Genomic DNA, 26,716 nt, shown 5'->3' with positions numbered 1-26,716 from the left:
TGAAAAGAAAGGCAAAATCAATTTGGAGGATCTCAAACATGCTGATCAGAATGTGCGATGAGTTACCGGATGGTCGGATCCAGTCGACGATAACACAAGCTTTGCGGAGGTTGTGTGTGACAACTATGAGGCTCTTGTTGAAGAGAAGAGGAAAAGAACTGGAGAAGAAGATGGCACATCAAAGCGTCATAATACGAGGAATGCAGGGAAAGAAGGACAAGCCCAACCTATGCCACGAAAAGAGATAGGAGAAACAAGCATGAAGCCCGGTGGATCAAACCAACCTTCTCGGATGGAAATTGATGAATCTGTGAAGAAAGGAAAGGAACGAGTGGCGCCAACTTACAAGCTAAGGTCGGACATAGAACGAACAACCAACTTGCGGAAGGTCCTTGAGGAGAAGGTTTTAGACAGTCATGTCGACCTTACTTTGAGAGAGCTACTTGGGATCGCTAAGAAGGAGTTCCACGATACTATCGTGGACTTGATTAAGCGGAAGCAGCAACAATCGGATGAAGAAGAGGTGAAAACAAGTGCCATAACCATGGCAAGATCCGAAGAGGAGGAGGAAGAAGAAGTGATGGCGGACAACCATTATTCTAGGCCTCATTGGGCAAGAGCGACAACGGAGACGCCGGTGAAGATCGGAGAGAAGAAGGAGACTGTGGTAGCCTTGATTGACCATGGTTCGGAGATCAACCTCATGTCGTCCGAATTCTAGAAGAAAGGAAGATGGCCGATCAACACAAACCACAGATGGAAGATACGAGCGGCAACGAAGGCCACGGAAGACTTGTACAGAGCTTGCCCCAATGTTGAAGTCACAATCGGAGATGTGGAGATGGATCAACACTTCTTCGTGCAAGACTCGGCTTCACATCCCGTCATCCTAGGAATACCATATATCACATCATCCCGGATGGAGACTAAGGTGTTCGATAATGGAGCGGCCTTCGCGCGAATCAAGAGCTTTGACAATCAAAGGTCTGTTCAATTCCTTACGGGGCGGGCTAATCACGAAAGGAACTGAGATAGCCTTGGAGGCGAATCCTTGGATTTTTAGAGTGGACTATTGAAGCGTAGGGCACAAATAGTCCGAGCAATCATAAGTCCCCACAAGGAAGCAAAATAAGTGGATCGCAAGGAGAAGCAACATGTGTGACACCTAGTGGCGCATGTAAACTAACAGTACTCAACAAGAAGGACAAGCGTCGGATACAAGACTTCGAGAAGGTGCTGAAAGAAGAAAGCATAATCAAAGAAGAAGAATTTGTGTCTCATATTCTAGAAGAAGCCTCATTTAACGACACCATCAGCGAAATCGAGGAAGACGTGGACTTGAGCAATCCTCACGATAAACATGTGATTTCGGTTAACTCTATTGACATGTACACTATCATCGATGAATATCATCGAGGCATCTTGATGGATGAAGCTGAAGTCAACACAAAATATAAAATGGTGGATAAGAAGATCAAGCTAGTTGCGGTTCCGCTACCGGAAGATAGCTGGCAGAAGATGAAAGAAGTTGCTAATGATCCGAGCTTAAGGGATCCAAAAGCAATAGGTCATGTCTTCACAAAAGAGACAAAAGGAAAGCTACAAGTTGGAAGGGAAGATTTCCTTCTCCCTGAAGAGGAGAGAATGTTCCGCGGAATCCTTGAGACACATGGGAAAGCCTTTGCCTTCTCTCCACAAGAGATCGGATGTGCCGACCCGGAGATAATAGAGCCGATGGTGATTTTTACGGTGCCGCATGTACCTTGGAACCTCAAGCCGATACCGGTTCCAAGAGCTCACATTCCGAAGTTGATTGAGCTTCTAAAGGAAAAGGTTAGGATGGGAATACTTCAGTTGTCCAATGCTCCCTACTCCAATAGATGGTTTACGGTGCTGAAGAAGAACGGGTCCTTGCGCTTTATTCAAGATCTCCAACCCGTCAACAAGGTGATGATCCGAAATGCCGGAATTGGTCCAAGTGTAGATGAATTTGCCGAAGCCTTCGCGGGAAGATCGATCTATTCCATTGGTGATCTCTACTCGGGCTATGATCAATTTCAATTGGCCGTCGATAGTAGAGACATAACGACAATGAGGACGCCGATCGGGTTGGTAAGGATGTGCACCTTACCCCAAGGTGCAACAAATTCCGTAGCCCACATGGTGAATGCCATGAATAAAGTCTTGAGGGATTGCATCCCCGAGATCACAATGCCCTTCTTAGATGATATTCCAATCAAAGGATGCTTGGTGGAAGAAAAACATGAATCGAAAGATGAAGATGGTTGCCGAAGATTCGTCATCGATCATATAAAGTATAGCGAGAAGGTGTTCCAAAAGCTTGAGGATGCGAATCTCACGTTTTTGGGAGAGAAGTCTGCATTCGGTCAACCAAAAATATTGGTAGTAGGACACTTATGTGGGTCTTATGGCCGGAAGCCATCTCCATCCAAGGTGAACTGTATTCAAGAGATGAAAGAAGAATGTGTGTCTCAAATGGAGGTGCGTAGATTCTTGGGAGCATGTGCATTCTATCACATATGGATTCCACATTATGCCCATGTCGCTGAACCATTGTATGGACTATTAAAGAAAAGGAGGAAGTTTGAATGGGAAGATGAGCATACCTACGCGATTCGAAAGCTAAAGAAACTATTATTGGAAGCTCCATCACTGCGCAAAGCCGACTACACCGATGGTACCCCGATATATGTGACGGTGGATACGAGCCCAACCGGAATTGGATGGGTGATAAACCAAGAAGGCAAAGAAAAGAATCGGTATGCAATCCGATTCGGTGCGAAGGTGTTAACCGAAAGACAAAGGAAGTATGCCCAAGTAAAGAGAGAGCTATGGGGAATCGTATCCACGGTTAAAACTGACCATGACTACCTTATAGGAACAGAAGTCATAATCGAAACCGACTGTCTACCTATTCTCGGAATGATATCCAGTTGTGCTACACTGGATATTGCTATGCTGCAATGGATTGCCTATATGAAGTCCCTCAACCCTGAGATTCGGCATATAAATGGGCAGCATAATGTGGTGGCCGATATGTTGTCAAGAGTGAGGTATGAGGGTGAAGAAGATTTGCACTCCAACGAAGAAGATGTTGGCCTAAACTTCTTTACGATTTCTTGTGCTCGGGTGCTTGCTGTGTTTAAAGTAGAAGATTATGAGGGTGAATTCGTTGAAATTGGCAAGTACTTAAGCTCTCTTACAAAGGATGAATCATGGTCAAAGGAAGACTTCTACCGAATTAGGAAGAAGGCCTACAAGTTCTTCCTCAAAGAAGGACATCTATGGAAGTTTCCAAAGAAGAAGAATGGAACTCCACTTCGAGTGGTGTGCAAGAAACAAGATCAACAAACACTAATTGTTGAATCTCATGATAGTGTGTGGGCAGGTCATCGTGGTATATGGGCAACATTTGCAAAGCTCAAGGAGAAGTATTGGTGGCCGGGTGTTTACAAAGATGTAGCAAGCTATGTTGAAACATGTGAGCAATGCCAATTATACTCGAATATTCAACATAGGGATGAACTTCATCCGACATATCCATTATCAATGCACTATAAGTGGTTGGTAGATAGGTTATGCCAATGGGATTGGGGCAAATGAAATATCTCATGCTAGCAAGAGAGGATCTCACCAACCAAGTAAATCAACTTCGGCGGTTTGTAAGTTTCTCCTTGAAGCTGTTATTTGTCGATACGGATGTGTCGGCAAAATAGTAGCCCATAGGGGAGAATTAGATGCGAATGAAGCTAAAGAGTTCTTTTCAAGAATAGGCGTCAAATTATCGCTCACCATGGCATACAACCCGGACGCAAATGGGAAGGTGGAACGAGGACATAATCCAATTGTAAAAGCTCTAGCAAAGACTTGTGACGGCAAGATGGGAAATTGGCCACGATTACTACCTTATGCAATGTGGGTAGATAGAACTACACATAGCACGACTACGGGATATATGCCCGCCGAACTCATATTAGGACAAAAACCAATAATGCCTATTGAGCAAAGTGTTGCTTCGTGGACATCTTTGCCATGGCAAGACGAAATGAGTCGGGAACACTTGCTAGCCATGAGGATTCAACAATTAGAACGAAGGCCCGAAGATGTCGAGTTGGCAATAGAGCGGTTGCGCCAAGCTCGGTTGAAGAATAAGGAGAATTTTGATAGAAAGCATCGTCTTCGACAAAGAAAAATTGAAGAAGGAGATTGGGTTCTTGTCTATGATAGTAGTCTCGATAATCAATATAGTACTACTCGAAAGTTCACAAAACAATGGTTTGGCCCGTATATGGTCAAGAAAATAGAAAGCAATGCAACATATTTTTTAGCGGAGTTAGATGGAACTCGACTTGCTTTGCCAATAGCAGGGAAGAGGATCAAGATCTTTAAGAGAAGAGATGCCCCAAATATTGAGATCGAAGCTCTAGATGATGTATCCTCGAACATCGAGGTTGAAGAAGAGTAATTAAAAAAAGAGGAACCTCACCACAATTGGCACATACTGGTGGATGTGCAGGTTTGGTGGGGGTGAATGTCATGTGGTTTTTCACACACGATATGAAAACTAGTAAAATAATTATTTACGATTAGCTTAATATATTGATATGGAAAGATAGATGTGTTCAAGATCATCATAATGTATTTTACTATGCATGAATTGGATAAATAAGTATCAAGTTATGTGAGTGTGAAGTTTCAAGAGAAAAAGGAAAAAAAATACAAACTGTGAGATATCCCACATAGAAGGTCAACATTGGAACATAGGATATATAAGGGAAACCAAAACATATTCATTCTATCAATGTGTGGAGCATAGAATGTTCAAGGTGACTTGGGCTACACTGTGTGGTGTTGACACTTCGGGCGTACGCACGTATGCATGGCCGTGTTGACGCTTCGGGTGTACGCGTGTATGCACGGCCGCATGGACGTTTTCGGGCATACGCGCGTATGCATGGCCGTCTCCGAGTTTCAGGCATACGCGTGCACGGCCGCGTGGACGTTTTAGACGAGCACGCGGATGTGTACTCGGCGCGGTCGGGACGCGCGTTTGTGCGGGGATGCGTACACGGTGCGGGTTGGACGCGCGCACGCGTGGATGCGTACATTGTGCAGTTGGGACTTTTGTGCGCGGACACGTCTACGGTTTGGTTGCGGCGCACGTACGCATTGCGCACGGGCTAAACTTTATGGATCATTGTGTGATTTGGCCGAATTATACGGATAGTCGCATGCAACCTAAAGCCAAGGCCATGCAACTAAAAGAGAGGCCATGCAACTACAAGTGGGCATGCAAAGTAACATTGGGGAGGGGGATCAACAAAGAGCTCGATATATATGTCCCATTTTTTTGCCTCTAGTATTTATTTTTTCTTCCTTTGTTCCTTTTTCTTCCCTCTGGGATTCGAGAAACAAATTATCTCACATATTGATATCAAACTCCTAGCTTCATTTACTGGAGATTTCTTGTCAAAAATTATCTCTCGTATTCATATCGGACCACTCCTTGCATGGTTGTTGGCTCCTTTCTTTGAAAAATTAATCTCTCATTTCCATACCCAACCCATTGTAACACGATTCTGAAATTATAAAGAATCGATTTTCTTTTGCAATAAACTAATGATTTGTCTCTTCCACTTGTCTTATGCTTAAAACTTGCGTGTGTTGTACGTGTTGCACTAAAAACACCGGGACATTTGAAATAGGTAATATGTCGCATTTTGAGAACTGTCCATCAAAAAATGACACAAATTAGGGTGATTCACAAAAAGGGGTGCCGCATGTGTAAAGGAATTTTAAAAATGACCCAAAAATATATTGATTTTTAACATGTACGGAAATTTAGGTATTCAAATAAATGCCTAAATAATGGACATGCCAAACTTACAAATGAATGTCCAAAATGACTAACCCCAATATTTATAGAAATTTTGAATCCAAATCTTGATGTGCAATACAATATTTATAGTGAACGTATCAGGACAATCATTTTTCAAGTTTATGTCATCATCTTCATACCCATTAGATGAACTAGTACGAGTTTATGAGGTCTCATCCTCATCATCAATGGCAACTAATGCATTGTGTTGATCCAATTGCAATCCAACCTCATCGAGTTTATGAGTCATGCTTATTGTTTGTCTTTGTGTTGTGTCTGAAGCCACATTCCAGATCCTCTTTTAGTATCTTCATTGTGGTCTGTCACAGATAACTTGTTTTGGTCAAAGATAAGTCATACACTAATATATAAACATTATCCAATGTAAGAGTAGATGTGCTTGATGCATCTTTCCTCCTCACTTTTTGGTTATGATATTTCATTATGTACTTTCCATTTACAAGATTAGATTATGTGAGAGAAGCTTTTTACCAAAATCATTAGAATCTAAAAAATGTCTTAAAGATGTTTTCCATTTTTCTTAGATTCTCATAGTAAGCCTTTGATGTCGTACAGAAATCCGATTCATTCCATCTAGATTTGACACAACATGTCGAATTTTACTCTATACATCTAGAATTGGATATAATGCATCAGATTCCTATAAGTCTTGGAATTTTTTTAAAAATTTCCATTAAAAAAATACTCTTGCATTTTAATGCATTGCATTGAATTCTAGCTACATAGACTAAAATATGACACATTGCATGGATTTCCCGAAAATACATAAATAAATACAAATTGAAAAAATAAAACATTTTCCCATAAATAAATAAATAAATTTTTTTTATTTTACTCGTAAATAAATAAATAAATAATGACAAATTAGATTTCGATGGAAATCCAATTCCGTGCATTGGATTCAATTGAAAATCCAATTTCTCTTATGTTTTTGAATTGTTTTTGAATTTGTTTTTATTTTTCCCATAAAAAAATAAATAAAAATTGAAAACATGGATTTTCAACGGAAATCCGATGCACTGAATCGGATTTTGGTTGAAAGTCCACTTTTACGTATTTTTTCCCAAATTTGCTTTTTTATTTTTATTTTTTTGAATTTTTTTGAATTTTTTTGAATTATTTCTATAAAAAATAAATAAATATTGAAAAAATAGATTTTCAATGGAAATCCGATGCACTACATCGGATTTAAGTAGAAAATCCACTTTTTCTTATTTTTTTCCAAATTTTCATAGTTTTTAGAATTTTTTTGGTATTTTGTTTGTTTATTTTATCATAAATAACTATATAGAAATTGAAAAAATGAAATTTCAAAGGAAATCCGATGCATTGCATCGGATTTCTATTGAAGGTCCACTTTTTTCTATTTGTTACCAAATTTTCATATTTTAAAATATTTGTTTGTATTTTTTTTAAAAATTTCCATTTTTTCCCATAAATAAATAAATAAAAATTGCAAAAAATGGGTTTTCAACAGAAATCCGATGCACTACATCGGATTTCTATTGAAAATCCATTTTGTCTTATTTGTTTCTAATTTTTCAGATATTTTGAATTTGTTTTTGTATTTGTTTTGAATTGTTTTTGTTTTTATCATAAATAAATATATAGGAATTGAAAAAAATGGATTTTCAACGGAAATCCGATGCACTGCATCAGATTTCCATTGAAAGTCCACTTTTTCTTGTTTGTTTACAAATTTTCTTATTTGTTTATATTTTTCTCTAAAAAAGTGTTAAAAATAAACAAATTGTGATTTTCTCCATTTAAAATGATGTGCTTTCAACGGGAATCCGATGTAGTGCATCGTATTCCCGTTGAAAATAGATCATTTTCAACAGGATTTTCAATGGAAATCCGATGCACTGCATCGGATTTCCGTTCAAAATCACTGAGTTTCAACAGAAATCCGATGCAGTGAATCGGATTTCCGTTGAAAGTCCAATATTTTTCTTATGTTTTTTCATAAAACATTAATTTGCAATTGAAATCCGACTCAATGGTTCAGATTTTGTTGAAAATGTAATATTTTTTTATTATCTCATTGTTTTATGAAAAACCTAAAAGAAGTTTGGATTTTTAATTGAAATTCGATGTAGTGCATTAGATTTCAGTTGGAAATCCACTTTTTTAATATATTTTTATTTATTTTTTGAGAAAATGAAAAACAATTGAAAAGAAAGAGGATTGCCAGCTAAAATCTGATGCAATGCATCAATGTCTAGCTGTATAGACTACGATCTGATGTAGTGTATCGGATTTCAGTTGAAAAGCCGTTTATTATTATTTTATATGGAAAATAAATAAATAAATAACATTGGAAAAAGAAAAAAGAAAAAAGGATTTTCGACTCTAATCCAACGCATTGCATTAGATTCTAGCTATATATACTAAAATATAATGTAGTGCATAGTATTTTAGCTGAAAATCCATTTTTTATTTTTTAATGGAAATTTTTTTTTAAATTACAAAAAAAAAAAAAACTTGGATTTTCAACTGAAATCTAGTGCATCGCATTGGATTCCAATTAAAAATCCAAGATTTTTTATTTTTTCAATTTTTATTGTTTCAAATTTTCAATGGGTTTTAGATTAGTTTTCTGACACACGTATATAATATAAAACTTACATCAATTTAGATTAACGTTATATTATATTCTTCAGTTTGATGTTACCTGTGCAATTTCATTCTACTGTCATATACTACTAAAACATACGCCTTAAAGATTATCAGGAACTCTGTTGCATTAGAGAAGGACCTTGAGCAAGTTAATGTCATCAAAATGAGGATCTAAGGTATCTGGGGTTGTCCTGATCAAGACCAAGAAGTTGGGGCAAAGCATATCAATAAAACTTAGATGTTCCAGATGACTTTTAGAAAACTTGTGGAACTATAGATGAAGACGCAGGGCAACTTGTTGAATTAGAAGACGTTTCAGAGTCTGAACATACTAACAATTCAACTTAGCGTACTAACGAAGCCAATGAGGACAATCCTGATGAAAGAGCTAATCCTGAGTAGACAACTTTACCAGACTTATTATTCGATTGAATGGTTATGGCTTATTGTAAATTTTGAACAATATGAATTGTTAAATTTTGACGTAATATATAAGTTGAGCTTACTTATAATTTTCGTGTAACAATCATTGAACTTAGAAATTAAGTATACTTGTATGTGTACATGTTATCTAAACTCTCCTTTATCATTTGGGGTATATCGGAGATAAGTTTATACTCTATCATTTACTCGTATGATTGGAATGTTATTGTAGACTAGTTTATTTATACATTGACAGTGTCATGTATCACGTGTCAATGGAAATTTTCTCTTGACATAGTAGTATCTCTTAATTGCAAGGTTCACAATTTGCTTTAAGATGTATTATATTTAAATATACACACATAATTAGAAGAAGTCACTAATTCAATGGGGCATGCTTTTTAGAATATGCACAAGGACCCGTGTTACTATTATACTTGTGTTGACAAATACACCCTTGTCTAAGATTTGGACAAAAACATGGTAGATAGAATATACGTCGGATGATTTTGTTGACGTGATATTAGTTAGTTCTTTTTTTCGCTATGTTTTCATAAACCACATACACATGCGTCGTGCCTTATTGAAATTCTGCTTAAATAAGGCATTTTTAACATCTCACTAAGATATGAAAAAGAGAATGCGACATATTACCTGTTTCAAATGACCCGGGGTTCAAATCCTTCTAGTCTAGAACCTCGGCGGTTCCGTCTCACGATCTGCACATAGTGACGGATTTTCACGACAACGGCCTGATATTTCTCACGCCGTAGGAGTCGTCAGCAGATTCATGCACAACCCCGGCCGATCGCAGTGGAACGCAGTCAAGCATGTGTTCAGATATCTAGCTGGCACAAAAGATCATGACATTCTTTTCGGCCCGAACTCAACCTCAGGAGTAGTCGGTTACACCGACTCGGACTTAGCTGGCTATGTGGACAGTCGGAAATCAACAACCGGATACTGTTTCAAATTTGGCAATGGAGCAATCTCGTGGAAGTCAAAACTTCAGGAGTGCACAACCACCTCAACGACCGAAGTGGAATATGTAGCTGCGTCCAACGCGGCAAAAGAAGCTTTATGGCTCGGTCGGCTGGCGCACACGTTTTGACAGGTCGACTCAGACTCGGCTAAGCATATCGATGATCGATATCACTTCGTTCAGGACTGCGTCATTTCAGGGAAAATTAGTCTCGAGAAGATATCCACAACCGATAATGTCGCAGATGGAATGACCAAGTGTCTTTTGGCGGATCGTTTCCAGTCCCTTCGGCACCAGATGGGCGTAACAAAAAATCGGTCCGATTAAAGTCGGACACACAACACAGGATGGTTTCGGACCACCGACATCGGTTCTTTGTGTTGACCGGTCAGAAGAGCAAGGACAAGTGGGAAGGCAGAGTCGGATCGGATAATAGGAAGTAAATAATAGTATAATTATTATTCGGAGGGACGGATCCGGTACAGTTGTACCGATCCGGATCCGGACCGATTCGGATGCCGGTTGCCTAAGCGCACCGATTGTAACCTTGCCGGATGCCTATAAAAGGATCCGATGATTTGTAAAGGTTTGGACGGAAGTAATACAAAAGTAATTATTGCGTGTTTATCTGTATCTTTGTATTGTTTTACCGTCTGTGCTTAATTGTAATCATCTTACGCGTGTAACCTAGCATCCAATCCTTACCACCCCTTTGGAGAAGTGTCGGATAGACACCTGTGTTGAGGCTAGTCCGTCCAGGCAGACAACACTATTTTGGCGACCACGATTCCTACAGAGGACAACCGGGGGATGGATGTCTAGACCAAACGACGACCACGTCACCGAACGAGGGAGACGATACACCGAACGAGAGCAACGACGGGAAGCCCTGCAGCAAGCCGTCGACAAGATCCGGCGAGATCGGTCATTCTCCAGAACTCTTCGGAGAGTCGCAGAAGAAGCACTGCAGTTCCGGATTCTGCAAGTCCCCGACGAAGGCAGTAGCATAACAAGCCTTCAAGAGGCGGAAACGATACTACAGACGCTCGCCGGGGGCGACGGGGACTCGGAAGCATTCGCAACACTTGAGGCGGAGTCGGAAAGCGACGGAAGCGTTGCGTCCCGGTATAAAAGCAGCCACGACACACCAAACGACCCGGGGGAAGAAGGGTCGGAAGACTCAGTAACACCGGACCCAGAGGAAGAAATAACCTTGCAGTTCGGTGACCGGCAATCGCCGAGGGAGGCTGACCGGATACCGACAACACCCGCGAAGGAACCGAAGGAGCGGATACCGACAACACCCGCGGAGGAACCAAAGGACCGGACACCGACAACACCCGCGGAGGAACCAAAGGACCGGACACCGGCAACACCCGCGGAGGAACCAAAGGACCGGACACCGGCAACACCCGCGGAGGAACTGAAGGAGCGGATACCGGCACCAAACGCAGAGATAGCTACCCCTGGGACCAGTACGACCGAGACGAATCCCCGGAATACGAACGACGCAGAGAAGAGAGGCGACAAGGGAACCGAAATTTCCGACGGAATCAGAAGCGTGGATTTTTCCAAAGAGAGGAACGTCGGGAGGCAGCAAGGAATGACAACCCGGTATTGGTACCGGATAACCGAAAAACCGAAGACGACCGCCGAAGCATACCCACCCTCCAAACCGGGGACAAAGGAGAAACGAGCAACAATCACAAGGTGTACTGTTATTACTGCCGTAAGGAAGGCCATTATAGTAACCAATGCCCAAGCAAAACCAATGACAAGCAGCCGGCAGTCAACATGGTTACAGCCGAAATAACAGAAGTACAGCAGGTCACAACCCGGTCAAAGGGAAAGACCGCCGAGTGGGAAGCCCAGGAGGCAATCAGAAAACAAGCGGCGCAATGGATCAAGGAGGCCAATGAACAGAATGCGGCAGAAGTAAGAGACCAAAATATGCCAAAAGACGAAGAAATCATACAGCTAGGAGAAAACCCGACGTGGCAAGCGCTACAGGACTGTCAAATCGTGTTGCCGTTAGCACGGCTACTACAGTTGGTGCCATGGTTTACGGCAGACTTACAGGCATCCGTGAGCAAACCAAAGCCGACGCCAGCACCGGCATTCTTCTCCAACCCGGAGGAAGGACCAACGGTGGTCGATACAAGTAGCCCGGCGATCACGGCAATCGTGAAAGGAAAGGAAATTGCTGGAACGATTATTGACGGAGGATCCAGGGTAAATGTCATCAGCCGACAGACATGCGATAACCTGGGCATCCGGGAATGGGAACCATGCCCCTTCTGGTTACGCATGGCGGATACCAGCTCAGTCTGACCGACCGGGCTTATCCGGGATTTGGAAGTAACGATCGGAGGCCACGTATTCCGGATATCAGCCGTGGTGCTGCAGCTGAATGTACAAGGCGCGTACCCCCTACTGCTAGGACGACCATGGCTACGAACGGCGCATATCAAGTAGAACTGGCAAAAGAACATGATCACATTCCGGCGAGGGAAAACAAAGGTACGAGTAACGACACAACCACGGGTGATCGCCAGTAAGGAAGCAACTCCATTGTATGCGGAAAGCATCAACATGTTGGAGGGATTACCGGACGAGGAAGTCGAGCGGTACCTCGAGGAACACCCACGAATCGTCCCACTATTTGAGGTGGATATCACGACGGCAGTAGAACCGTACATTACGACGCCGGACGAACCGGACCAAGCGGCGATCCGGGAACTGCGACTAGCGTAGGAATCCCTAGAGAGGGAAATGACGATATCCCAGAGGGTAAAAGCATCTCGATCACCTCCGGCTGTGCTTGGAGAAGTGCCGCGAGTACTGGTTGAGTCTGAACCCAGCCAAGTGCGTCTTTGGAGTGGCAAGCGGCAACTTACTAGGGCACGTGGGGAGTAAGGAAGGAATCGCGGTAGATCCAGATAAAGTCAAGGCGATTCTTGAGGCACCAGCACCAAATAACGCAAAGGCTTTAAGCCGGTTCCTGGGCCAAATAAGGTGGCATAGCCGGATGATACGACACCTCGCAGACTTCGCTACACCATTACATACCGCCGTACACAGGGTACCCTTCCTATGGGCGGAGACGGAGGAGGAAGCCTACCAAGCGTTGAAGGTTATGTTGTCGCAAGCTCCAGTGGTGCAACCGCTGGATTGGAGTAAAAGCTTTCACGTCTTCGTCGACACGTCAGATGTAGCAATCGGCAGCGTTCTGATGCAACTCACGGAGCCAAAATGGTACCGATCGGTGTACTACGCAAGCCGGAAACTCTCAAAAGCCGAACGGAACTACTCTATGACGGAACGTGAGGCATTGGGAATGGTGTATAGTGTCACAAAGTACAGGCACTATCTGCTCGGATGGAAGTTTTCCTTCCATGTCGACCATTCGGCACTACTCTACCTAGTCTCGAAGGCATCCCTGACGGGAAAAAATGCACGATGGACACTGCTGTTACAGGAATTTGAATTCGACATTTTCCACCGACCCGGGGCGCAGCATGCGGTAGCGGACTACCTAAGTAGACTCGAATCCGGAGAAGCAGGGGACGGCGTCCAGGATGAGTTCCCCGACGCCGAGTTGTTCCGGATCACGACGGAACCGACAACGGATGCAACGGTAGCCGATGAAGACACGTGGCTAACTGAGATGCATCAGTTCCTGAGCACCGGAGTACCCCCAGAGAACATGGACCGCGATGAAAGGAAAAGGCTAGCAATAAGAAGCAGACATTTCTGCTTGCTTGGAGACACCCTCTATCACAAGGGGGCAGATGGCATCTGGAGACGAGCAGTGCGGAGCGATGAGAAGGATTTAATCCTCAGGGAACCCCACTGTGGAATTGCCGGCGGGCATTATGCCGGCGACGCAACCGCTCGGAAAATATGGCAGAGCGGACTGTGGTGGCCCACCACCCTAAAAGATGCCATGAAGTATAGCAGAGAATGCGATTTGTGTCAACGACTGGGCCAACCCACGGAGCAGGCCCGGATGCCACACCAGCCGGTCTTGCCATTGGAACCGTTTCAAAAGTGGGGTTTGGACTTTGTCGGTCCCTTCAAGCCACCGGCAATGCGAACCAGAAATCGGTATGTCATAGTGGCGACCGACTATTGCACCAAATGGGTAGAAGCAAAGGCCTTACGGGACAACACGGCCGCATCCACGGCAAAGTTCCTGTAGAGTGCATATGGTGCTGGTATGGATGCCCGATCAAGCTTATAAGTGACCAAGGAGGACATTTTCTCGGGCAGGTAGTAGAAAGCCTGACGTCATTTTACGCGGTGGTACATAAACGGAGTACTCCCTACTACCCTCAAGCCAATGGACTAGCGGAATCAACGAACAAAACTCTACAGAACATCCTACGAAAAATCGTCAACGAGAACCGGACCGACTGGGATACGAAATTGCAAAGCGCGCTATGGGCGTACCGAACAACGTACAAAACCAGCATTCGGACAACCCCGTTCCGACTAGCATTCGGTTTAGAAGCAGTCATGCTGGTAGAGTTCCATATCCCCAGCTTACGGATCCAGGTAAAGGAGCGCTTAAGTGAGAAGGAGTCCGAACGAATCCGGCTGGCGACGTTGTTGGAATTAGAAGAAAACCGAATAGCCAGCTTACTACAACTCGAACTGGAGCAAAGGAGGAGAAAAGCTTTTGTGGACCGACACTAGCGTGGCAACGAAAAGGAGTTCGAAGTCGGGAAACCAGTGCTACTATTCCAGACACGGATGGGGAACATGCCGGGAAAGTTGCGGTTTCGGTGGACCGGACCGTTCTGGATCACCAAGGAGTACAATGGGTCGTATCAGCTCGGCACGTTGTCTGGAGAAGTCATCGGTAAGTGGGCAAATGGGTTTCGGCTAAAGCCGTATAAGGGAAATATGCCAGCCAACCCGTTCAAGCAAAACCCGGAAATCTGGCAAGATGAGGAACCGACACCGACAGACGCTGCTGAAGATATCCGGACCGAGGAAGAACCGACACCGATACTGACAAAGACTATCCCGGAAAACCGACAGAAGGATCCGGTATTAGCGCGAACCGACCCGAACAAATCGGGGGGGACTAGAAAATGACGTGGTCCAAACAAACAGAAAAAAAAATTTTAAAAATAAATAAATAAATAAATAAATCATAGTAGTGATGGGGAGATCACAAGAGGTGGGAGCGCCACCATGCAACGAAGAGGCGCCATGCAGTAAAGAAGGACGTGCGCGTACTTGCTATTTAAAGCATGGAACGTGCGCACTCACACGCGGCAAGCAAGAAAGGACATACTAATTATTGCGGGAGATGGACATGCGCGGGAAACGAAAAAGGGCGGCTTGAGGCAAAAGCCACTATATAAGACACAGGCCTGCGAAGGCCTTACTTTTTACGAATTTTCCTACACATAGGCGCAGTAGCACAGAAGAGCGATCCGACGCACAGCGCACACACATCCCGATCCCGAACAACAGACAACAGAAGAAGAATTCGAACCAATGGCACTGTCGGAGGAGGTACGCCAATGGATGAGGGAGAACGGGTTAGAAGGATTGCTCCGGATCGCCGACACTCCACCACACGCAGAACCAGAGCAGGCGGAAGCATTGATTGATTTATCAGAAATCACGGAAGGAGCGGTGCAGGCGCTCACGGGGATAAAAGCAGGAGGACTTCAAACGATCGAAAACCCTTCAAGTGAAATCTTGTTCGAATATTTCGGTGAGTATTCCATCAGCAGCAAGGCGTACCGTACACAGGGCGGAGAGAACCTGCTGTTCGGAGAAGTGGCCCGCGCCATGATGGAATACGGATTCGTGAATTCTCGTTACCCGGCCATACCCAGGTACCGGGCAACGTTCTTAATTGCAACGTACGAAGGATTACAAGTGGACTGGCTCCATTTCATAACCGAAGGATTGAAGGAAAAACAGCCGGAGTAGAAGTGAGCAAGGCTACCTCGACACAGGAAGCCCAAAGCCACAATGGCTGAGATGGCTTTTGGAGCAATTATCGGGAGTAGCGGACCAGTTAGAGGAAGAAGAAACGTGTAGGCAACATCTGACGCATACAACAACCCAGGAGTTGGTCGCGCTCCGAACACAAATCGAGGAATTGCAAGGGGAGTTGTTGCAGGCAAGGGAAGGAATTCAACAAGCACAAGTTGTCACCGAGCCGGTCGGGACAACAAGTAAGCAACCAGAACCGGAACCGGAACCGGTAGCCTTGCAAACCGGCCCTGAGACCGAAAAAATAATAGAAACCCTACGAGAGGAGTTAAAAGCTCAGGAGGCATTAAGGGAAAAAGAAAGGAAGCAGCGGAAAGCGGTGGAGGACGACAGACGGAAAATGGAAGAAGGCCTCCGGAAAGGCCGAGCCACTAATGACCGACTGCAAGAAGAAAAAGAGAAGCTGCAAAAAGAGAAGGACCGACTGTGTCGACATGCCGAGCAGGAGATAGAACGACTGCAGGAAGAACTCCGACAATAGAAGTACCGGGACGACCGGTTAAGAGCTCAAGTAAGCCGACGCCTAAAGCAGAAGACGGAGGACTTCGACCGTCTCTACCGAGATCACAAGCAGGCCGAGTCAGACAACAAGAAACGGGCAACAGACTACGACCGGCAAATAGAGAAGCTGAAAGAACAGCTCAAAGAGACCCGATTAGACCTGCCTAAGACAATGGATGAGGTCAGTGCCAAAAAGGAAGCATTTTTGGCGGAAATAACCCAAGCGATGGAGAGAAGGAAGGAATTAGAGGCGCTAAGGCGGGAAAAGCTGGATCTGACCAAGATCAGGAATGAAGAAAAGGAAAGATCGACCTTCACGATCAACAAACTGCAAAGTACCTATGAAAAGCAGAAAGCGGATTACGAGGCCCAGGCCCAGATAATGGCCGACATTATAAAATGGGCAAGGAAGGAAAAGCAAGAAGCTTATGCGCATGCTAAGGCGGGGGTTGACCGGATCAAGCTCATCATGTCAGGTTGGAGTACCCGAGCTCAGGCAAGCATCAACGAAAGTACGGAAAAGCTATGGAAGGAGTGGTCACAACAGGCAGCCGAGTTGTAGACACTCCGAGGTGATGCCGAGAATCGGAGGAAGACCGGTGACAAGTTCTACAAGATGGATGAAGAAAGTATCGTCGCCATTCGGGAAGAATTGTCGGAGGATTTCTACGCTTTAGCGGAAGAACATCTCAAAGAAATCCGAGGGTTGGTAGAGAGGTTGGATGACGGGCAGCTCGCAACTCAGTTGGAGTTGGAGAAATACGAGCAGGACCAGTTACGATAGGAAGCCAAGGGAAGAACGACGCCAATCACTATAAGTGAGGGAGAGCGACCAGCTGAAGTTGAACCAACCGACACCAAACAACCCCGACAAGGAATACCCGAAGAAGAACTTCCGTTTGAAGGAAATCAAGAAGAGCAGGAGCAGACCGATGCCGGAGAAGAAGAAGAGCTGAGACCGGAAGACACCAGAGCAGAGGAAGAAGGCGCACCGAGCCGACCAGTCGAGACCGGAGAAAGCGACACTGGTAACAGAACAGAGACTGGAACGGAGGGAGAACAGGAAGAACCCGGACGGAGCGGTGAGGAAGCACCGCCACCACAGAATCAAGCAGAGCCGAAGCAACAAATTTTTACGGAACAGCCAACCCAACCAGAGGAAGAAGCACCACTTGACACCATCAAGCAGAGTGTGCTCGATATTTTGGAGGAAGAATGAGGCCGGGAGTGGATTCGAAGTGCAAGGCACTTTCCCACGGGCGTGCCATGTGTTGACCGGTCAGAAGAGCAAGGACAAGTGGGAAGGCAGAGTCGGATCGGATAATAGGAAGTAAATAATAGTATAATTATTATTCGGAGGGACGGATCCGGTACAGTTGTACCGATCCGGATCCGAACCGATTCGGATGCCGATTGCCTAAGCGCACCGATTGTAACCTTGCCGGATGCCTATAAAAGGATCCAATGATTTGTAAAGGTTTGGACGGAAGTAATACAAAAGTAATTATTGCGTGTTTATATGTATCTTCGTATTGTTTTACCGTCTGTGCTTAATTGTAATCATCTTACGCGTGTAACCTAGCATCCAATCCTTACCACCCCTTTGGAGAAGTGTCGGATAGACACCTGTGTTGAGGCTAGTCCGGCCAGGCAGACAACACTTTGAGGATCGGCTTCAGCTCTTCCGACCCGACCAGTTCGGTCCTCTGTCTTCGGATCTTGCCGACTCTAACAAAACGGATCTGTCTAATAGACCTTGTATATATACTTGTAATTCTTTAGATAACCCATGTATATGCCCATTACGGGGGAGTGTCGAATAGGAGTGTATAATGGCCGTATTCACATTGTCCCTTTGGACAGCCCAAGTTTGGGCCATTTTTGTAAATAGCATAAAGGGTAGTTGCCCTAGGATAGTCACTATATAAAGTGACTATGTAACCTTTAGTAAAGGTTGGTTGTCATTTGTAACTGTTGCTATTAGAATATAAAGTTTCCTTTGTGCCTCTCTCTCTCTCTCTCTCTCTCTCTCTCTCTCTCTCTCTCTCTCTCCCTCTCTGTGTCTATCTTGCTCATGCATACACAGGTTCTTCTTCATCACGAATGTTGCTTGCACTTCCGCATTGACGGCCTTGTCCCCAACACACACCCTACCACATCAATCCCTCCAAATGTTGATCTACTTCGAGACTAGAAGAGAAGGAATGCTCATGCGTTGTGTACCATAGTCACTGGTGTATGTGACTCTGTACTAACATTAGTGCAACATACAACCAAGGCACATGAAGCTTGGAGAATATTGGCCATCAAGTATGAGACCAGAAACTATACAAGGATACAAAACCTTGAAAATCAGCTTGCTGTAGAGAAGTTTGCCGATGGAGAGAAAGTAGAATCCTTTGTAAAACAGATTAAGGATCTTCAAGATCAGCTGGTGGCTGTTGGAGTAGTGGTCTCTCAAGAGGATATGGATCGTCAGTGCATTCGAGTACTTCCTTTCAAGAATAATGGCATTGTGACATCATTGAACACTAAGATTCGACCCACTCCTTTAAATTTTGATGAACTAAGTGCGATGCTGCTTGAAAAGGAGCTTCGGCTAAAGACAAGTGAAGGAAGGGAAAATTTGGCATTTGTCTCTAGGACTAGGGGTAAAGGGGCATCCAATTCAAACAATGCGAATAGGATACCAAAGAAGAAGTTCAATGGATCGTGTTTCTATTGTGACAAGAAGGGTCACACAATCAAGGATTGTTAGAAGAAGATGGCGGACGAGAAGAATGGTTCAAGTAAGACCTCTTGGAGAGAGCCCGAGTCCGCCAACAACGTCATAGATGAGCTTGAGTTATGGGTCGCAACTGAAGAAGTGTGTTCTTCAGTTGATACCCAAGTTGTCGACAACTCTTGGATTCTCGATAGTGGAGCATGCCGAGATGTGACCAGTAATCGTGACTGGTATAGCTCTTAGACACCTCTACAAGAGCCCATCAATGTTGTGGTCGGGAACAATGCTCGATGTCTAGCCAAAGGAACCGGAACCGTCTTCCTTACATTTATTAAATTGTAAATTCTTATATTAGATCATGAAGAAATATATCTAATAGTGTGAAACGTTGCCACCGCATAGGCTAACGCATGATTACCAAGTGTCATGCTTGCATGGATGAAAAATGGCTACCATGCGTGCCTATGAGGTGGCGAGCATGCATGTATCCAAAGCATGCTATATAAACATATAGCGAACTATTGATGAACCATTCCGGTTCAACGCCAGTCTTCGGCGTACTCTTGTAACCGTTGTTCTCATTGCTAATACATTTTCAATATCTTATTTCTCTCTCATTCCTCTCTTATTTTCTATTTCTCATTCTTTTCTTCATGTTAAACTTGTCTTTGGCTATGGCCCTGACATTGGGTCCCGACCATCTGACATCGGCACTCGGTGTGACTAGTCTAGTCATACCTCGCAGATCCAAGAGACTATCCCAACCTCCGGAGAGGTACTCTCCCAGAATATTCTTTACCGACGCCGGAGAACCGATGTCTTATGAAGAAGCATCAGCATCTGTCGATTCAGCCACATGGCATCTGGCGATGGAGTCGGAAATACACTCCATTCGGGCAAACAAGACTTGGAACTTGGTCGAATTACCGAAGAATCGACGTGCTCTTCCATGTAAGTGGGTCTATCGACTAAAAGAGACGTCCGACTCGACCACCCCAAAGTACAAGGCCAGATTAGTTGCGAAGGGATTTCGACAAGAATATGGCGTCAACTTCGACGAAATCTTTCCACCAGTGGTGAAAATGACGACCCTTCGTTTCATGCTCGGCGTCATCGCCGCTGACAACTTGGAGCTAATTCAACTAGATGTAAAAACGACATTCCTCCACGGTGACCTACAGGAGGAAATCTATATGGAGCAGCTGAAAGGCTTTGTGGCATTCTCTACCGATCGCACTAGAACGCAATCAAGCATGTGTTTAGATATCTAGCTGGCACAAAAGATCATGACATTCTTTTCGGCCCGAACTCAACCTTAGGTGTAGTCAGTTACACCGACTCGGACTTAACCGGTTGTGTGGACAATCGGAAATCAACAACCGGATATTGTTTCAAATTCAGCAATGGAGCAATCTCGTGGAAGTCAAAACTTCAGGAGTGCATAGCCACCTCAACGACCGAAGCGGAATATGTAGTTGCGTCCGACGCGACAAAAGAAGCTTTATGGTTCGGTCGGCTGGCGCACAAGTTTCGACAGGTCGACTCCGACTCGTCTCTAGTTGTCTACAGCGACAGTTAGGGTGTTGTTGCTCTGTCAAAAGATCCGGTTCACCACAACGCCTCTAAGCATATCGACGTTCGATATCACTTCGTTTGGGACTATGTCATTTCAGGGAAAATCAGTTTTGAGAAGATATCCAGAACCAATAATGTCGCAGATAGAATGACCAAGTGTCTTTCGGCGGATCGGTTACGGTCCCTTCGGCGCCAGATGGGTGTAATGAAAAATCGGTCTGATTAAAGTCAGACACACAGCACAGGATGGTTTCGGACCACCCACATCGGTTCTCTAAGGATCGGCGTCAGCTCTTCTGACCTGACCAGTTCGGTCCTCTGTCTTTGGATCTTGCCGACTCTGACAAAACCGATCTGTCTGATAAACCTTGTATATATACCTATAATTCTTTGGATAACCCATGTATACACCCATTACGGGGGAGTGTCGAATACAAGTGTATAATGGCCGTATTCACATTGTCTCTTTGGACAGCCCAAGTTTGGGCCATTTTTGTAAATAGCATAAAGGGCAATTGCCCTAGGATAGTCACTATATAAAGTGACTATGTAACCTTTAGTAAAGGTTGGTTATCATTTGTAACTGTTGCTATTGGAATATAACGTTTCCTTTGTGCCTCTCTCTCTCTCTCTCTCTCTCTCTCTCTCTCCCTATGTGTCTATCTTGCTCATGCATACACAGGTTCTTCTTCATCACGAATATTGCTTGCACTTCCACATTGACGGCCTTGTCCCCAACACACACCCTACCACATCAATCCCTCCATATGTTGATCTACTTTGAGCTTGGAAGAGAAGGAATGTTGATGCGCTATGTACCATAGTTACTGGTGTGTGTGACTCTGTACTAACATTAGTGCAACATACAACCAAGGCACATGAAGCTTGGAGCATATTGGCCAGCCAGTATGAGACCAGAAACTATACAAGGATACAAAACCTTGAAAATCAGCTTGCTGCAGAGAAGCTTGCCGATGGAGAGAAAGTAGAATCCTTTGTAAAAAGGATTAAGGATCTTCAAGATCAGCTAGCGGCTGTTGGAGTAGTTGTCTCTCAAGAGGATATGGCTCGTCGGTGCATTCGAGTACTTCCTTTCAAGTATGATGGCATTGTGACATCATTGAACACTCAGGTTCGACCCACTCCTTTAAAATTTGATGAACTAAGTGCGATGCTGCCTGAAGAGGAGCTTGGGCTGAATACAAGAGAAGGAAGGGAAGATTCGGCATTTGTCTCTAGGACTAGGGGTAAAGGGGCATCCAATTCAAACAATGTGTATAGGATACCAAAGAAGAAGTTCAATGGATCGTGTTTCTATTGTGACAAGAAGGGTCACACAATCAAGGATTGTCGGAAGAAGAGGACAGACGAGAAGAATGGTTCTAGTAAGACCTTTTGGAGAGAGCTCGAGTCTGCCAACAACGTCGTAGATGAGCTTGAGTTATGGGTCGCAACTGAAGAAGTGTGTTCTTCAGTTGACACCCAAGTTGTCGACGACTCTTTGAATCTCGATAGTGGAGCGTCCCGACATATGACCAGTAATCGTGACTGGTATAGTTCCTGGATACCTCTACAAGAGCCCATCAATGTTGTGGTTGGGAACAACGCTCGATGTCCAGCCAAAGGAACTGGAACCATCTTCCTCAAAGCAACGATCGGCGAGACAAAGCATCTCTCTCAAGTGTTGTACATGCCAGATCTTAAGAAGAATCTATTGTCCATTTCTGCACTGACCGACAAGGGTCTTGATGTTCGATTCAAGAAGTCCGGTGCAGAAATAACAGATTTTGCTGGCAAGGTTGTAGGAATAGGGGTAAGGCGCAACAATCTCTATGAGCTGAGTGCACTTACCATTTCTACTGACCACAACACAAGGACTAACACAAAGCAATGGCATGAGAGATTTGGGAATCTCAATGTTGCTATGTTGAAGGAGATGAAGAAGTCGAATATGGTAGTTGGGTTGCCAACCCTATCTGACTTAAGTCATGTTTGTGATGCTTGTATGATGGGCAAGCATCAAAGATCAGCTATTCACAAAAGAGAGTCAAAATCAAACAAAGACTCCTCTACAGCTAATACACATCGACCTCTCTGGAAAAATGGTGACTCCTGCAATGGGTGGATCTCTCTACTATATGCTAGTAGTCGACAACTTCAGTAGAAAGATGTGGGTTTACTTCCTTCGGGTGAAGGCTGAAGCTTTTAAAATCTCCAAAAGATGGCATAAGTTTGTTGAGAGACAGTCCAAAAAGTTACTGAAGGAGTTACGCTCTGATCGAGGTGGAGAATTCTTATCAATAGAATTCTGTGACTATTACAAAGAGCATGGAATTAAGCACCAACTTACAACTGCCTACACCCCACAACAAAATGGTGTTGTCGAATGTCGAAACCGAACAGTTGCGAGATGGCTAGGTCTATGTTGAAGGCACAAGCGTTGCCTGACCCATTCTGGGCTAAAGCAGTGAATACAGTTGTTTACATCCTCAATTAGAGCTACATAAAGGCACTTCAAGGGAAAGCACCCCACGAAGCTTATTTAGGCAAGAAACCTTTAGTGCTGCACTTCAGAACCTTTGGGTTTAAGTGCTACGCACATGTTCTAGATGAGAGCAGAAAGAAGTTGGATGCTAAAAGCAAGAAGTGTATCTTTCTCGGATATAGTGAAGAGTCAAAGGCCTATCGACTCTACGATCCAGAGGCAAGAAAGATATTGACAAGCTGTGATGTGGTGTTTGATGAAGAACAACCATAGCTAGCTGAGAACAACGATTCTCAAGTTATCTCATCAACTGAAGAGGTATTTTACCCAATCCCGACCCATTGTCCAGAAAAGGAAGCTGAACCATCTGACGGTAATGGCTCATTAGTTCAGCCTATGCCAGTCCCACATGTAAAGAAAATACCTAAGTGGGCTCAACAACTCTTCAATGACCGTACTCCTAAAGTTGAGTTTCTTGAAACCTCAACTGATGGATTACGAAGATCAAGAATAATACAGGAGCAAGGGAGAACCTCTGACCACATTGTCAACATGGCTCCGATGGTGGACATCATCGGCTCAATGAGTGAACTGACCTCGGTGGAGGAAGCCATGGCCAACCCGAAGTGGAAAAAGGAGATGATATCAGAATATGATAGCATCATGAAAAATGACACATGGGAGTTGGTAGAGAGGCCAACGAAGAAGAAGGTGATAGGCAGGAAGTGGTTGTGGAAAGTAAAGTATAAAGCTGATGGTTCTTTGGAGAAATTCAAGGCTAGGCTTGTAGCCCAAGGATACTCCCAAATTGAAGGGTTCGATGTACAAGAAACATTTGCCCCGACAACTCGCATGACAACAATTCGAATGGTCATAGCGTTGGCCGCTTCAAGAGGATGGCCGATTTACCAAATGGATGTCAAATTGGCATTTCTGAATGGGCATCTCAAGGAGGAGGTATACATGATGCAACCACTGGGGTTTGAGATGCCGAATTCAAAAAACAAAGTATGCAAGCTGAAGAAGGCGTTGTATGGTCTAAAGCAAGCACCAAGAGCTTGGAAAAAGAGGATACACAGCTTCTTACGATCAATCAACTTTAAGCAATGTGCTTCGCATGCAACTATGTATGTCAAAATGAAGGACGGGAAACAAGTCATCATCATCATTTATGTGGATACCCTAGTTCTTACTGGTGACCATGAAGAGTGCATTGGCCAAACACAAGAGTGTTTGAAAACTGAGTTTGAAATGACAGACTTGGGGATTCTACACTACTTCCTTGGAATTGAGGTTTGGCAAACTTCAGTTGGCATCTTCATGTCACAAAGAAAGTATGCAACAGAGATCTTGAAGACCTTTGGGATGATGGACAACAAGTTGAAGTCAACTCCAATGGAGTCAAACTGCAAACTATCCCAAGAAGACCCATCACCAATGGTTGACATAAGGAAGTATAGACAACTAGTAGGAAGTCTAATTTTCCTATGCAACACTAGGTCGGATATTTGTTTTGCAGTCAGTGTGGTGAGTCGATTCAGCAACAAGCCGAAGGAGACTCATTGGAAAGTTGCTCTTCGTGTATTAAAGTACATTGTGGGTAATTTAAATTACGGAATCTTCTACAAGCCAACAATTGAAGAACTTAGTGGGTATTGCGACTCTGACTGGGCTGGAGATAGTGATTCCAGAAAATCAGTTTCTGGATATTGTTTTTCAATAGGTTCTGGAGTTCTTTCATAGAGTAGTAAAAAACAACCAATAGTAGCACTATCTTCAACGGAGGGAGAATACAAAGCGGCATGCAAGGTAGTTGGGCTAAGAAGAATCCTTACGGATGTGGCATTCCAATAAGGACGACAACGGTATTGAGGTGTGACAATCAGAGTTGCATGGCCATTGCCAAGAACCCTGTATTTCATGCACATACTAAACACATGGAGATTCAATATCACTATGTTCGGGAGCTAATAAATGATGAGACTGTGGAGCTTGAGTATTGTCCGACATCAGAAAATGTTGCTTGGAGCAGAACAGTTACAACAACACCTTCCACGACTAGGAGTTGGCCCAATTTCAAGTGAACTCAATGGGTTGATCATTGAGGGGGCGTGTTAGATATAATCATTGATCAACCCCAAGTTGTAAATCTATCCCCATATGTGCTCTTATAGTGCACATTTTGTGATAGTGCCCCAAATGAGGAGCAACTAGTGTGCAACTCGACCATATGGGTCGATAAGGTGTTAATCTAGGAAACCGTAGATACGTAGGACACAATGTATTTAGGAAAGAGAGAAATAGGTAATAGGATTGGCTAATCAAGTCAACTAGAATATTTTGTGGGCAAGATACGATTTACTTAGTCTTGAAGTATGCGTCATTGACTTCAAGATAAGTACTATCTCACACTAGCCTGTACCTAGGGAGTTGGTCATATAAAATGACAAGTCAATTGACAGAAAAGGAATATCTCCACTACTATCAACTAACTTGCACATGTAATGTTATACTTAGACCAAACATAGAAAGCAATCCACTTTCTTTTCATAGTGGTTGGCTTGATTATTAGTCCCCACTAATTTTGTAGTGAGCTGGTCCATATCCTATCTAAGCTCTAAGGTGTGAGTGCATGGGAAAACTACCATTGTAAGCTACTTTCATATGCAATAAAAGTTTTGTTTTCATATATCCCATCTCTGTAGTTGTAACTCTATATACCTATCGAATCGATTCTCAATATTTCTATCAATCCAAACTATAATAATTGTTGGTGTACTAATTTGTCATCACAATGTTGAGGAATAACCATGACTAAATATACTGGTTTTTCTTCTCCCGAACAACATAATGTTTTGTCAAATTTCATTTGAAACCTCTACCGTTAATTGAAGAATGGGATTAACTTTAGAAATTGATGTTAGGAGAAAAAAATCAAAGTAAAGTTCGTCATCAATCCTTCAAACATAATATTGATTATTTTGTTAATTGTACAAGGTCTTGAGTTTTAGATTTATCAAACAGTTAACACATGACATGCGTCGAAAATTTGATATATGATATTGTCGTTTCCATTGCCGGGAGTTGAACCCGGGTCTCTCGGGTGAGAGCCATGTATCCTACCCAACTAGACTACAATGGATCACATCTTTTACACTTTTTAATATTGCAATCATTGATTGGAAATAAATAATATTTATATATTTCGAAAGCATCAACAAAAAACTGAGGATTATTCTAACACACTCTCGATTTTAAGATATAATAATTTCAAGGGTTTTTATCGATGCCACATTTACTCATGATGTATGATGTATCTAGTGTTTCCAATGCCTGTACTTGTACCTGGGCGTCTCGGGTAAAAATCAACGATCCGAGGCAACTTGACTACAATAGAATTCATTTAGTAAATGAATTAGTTAATGTAATATTCTAGTCCTTCGCTACAAGTAAAGAAACATGGTG

This window comes from Azolla caroliniana, unplaced genomic scaffold, assembly GCF_043228905.1.
Source record: "Azolla caroliniana isolate FFs.n. ecotype wild unplaced genomic scaffold, voAzoCaro1.0.p SCAF_10, whole genome shotgun sequence".
Taxonomy (NCBI): domain Eukaryota; kingdom Viridiplantae; phylum Streptophyta; class Polypodiopsida; order Salviniales; family Salviniaceae; genus Azolla; species Azolla caroliniana.
Note: the sequence above shows the minus strand (reverse complement) of the source record.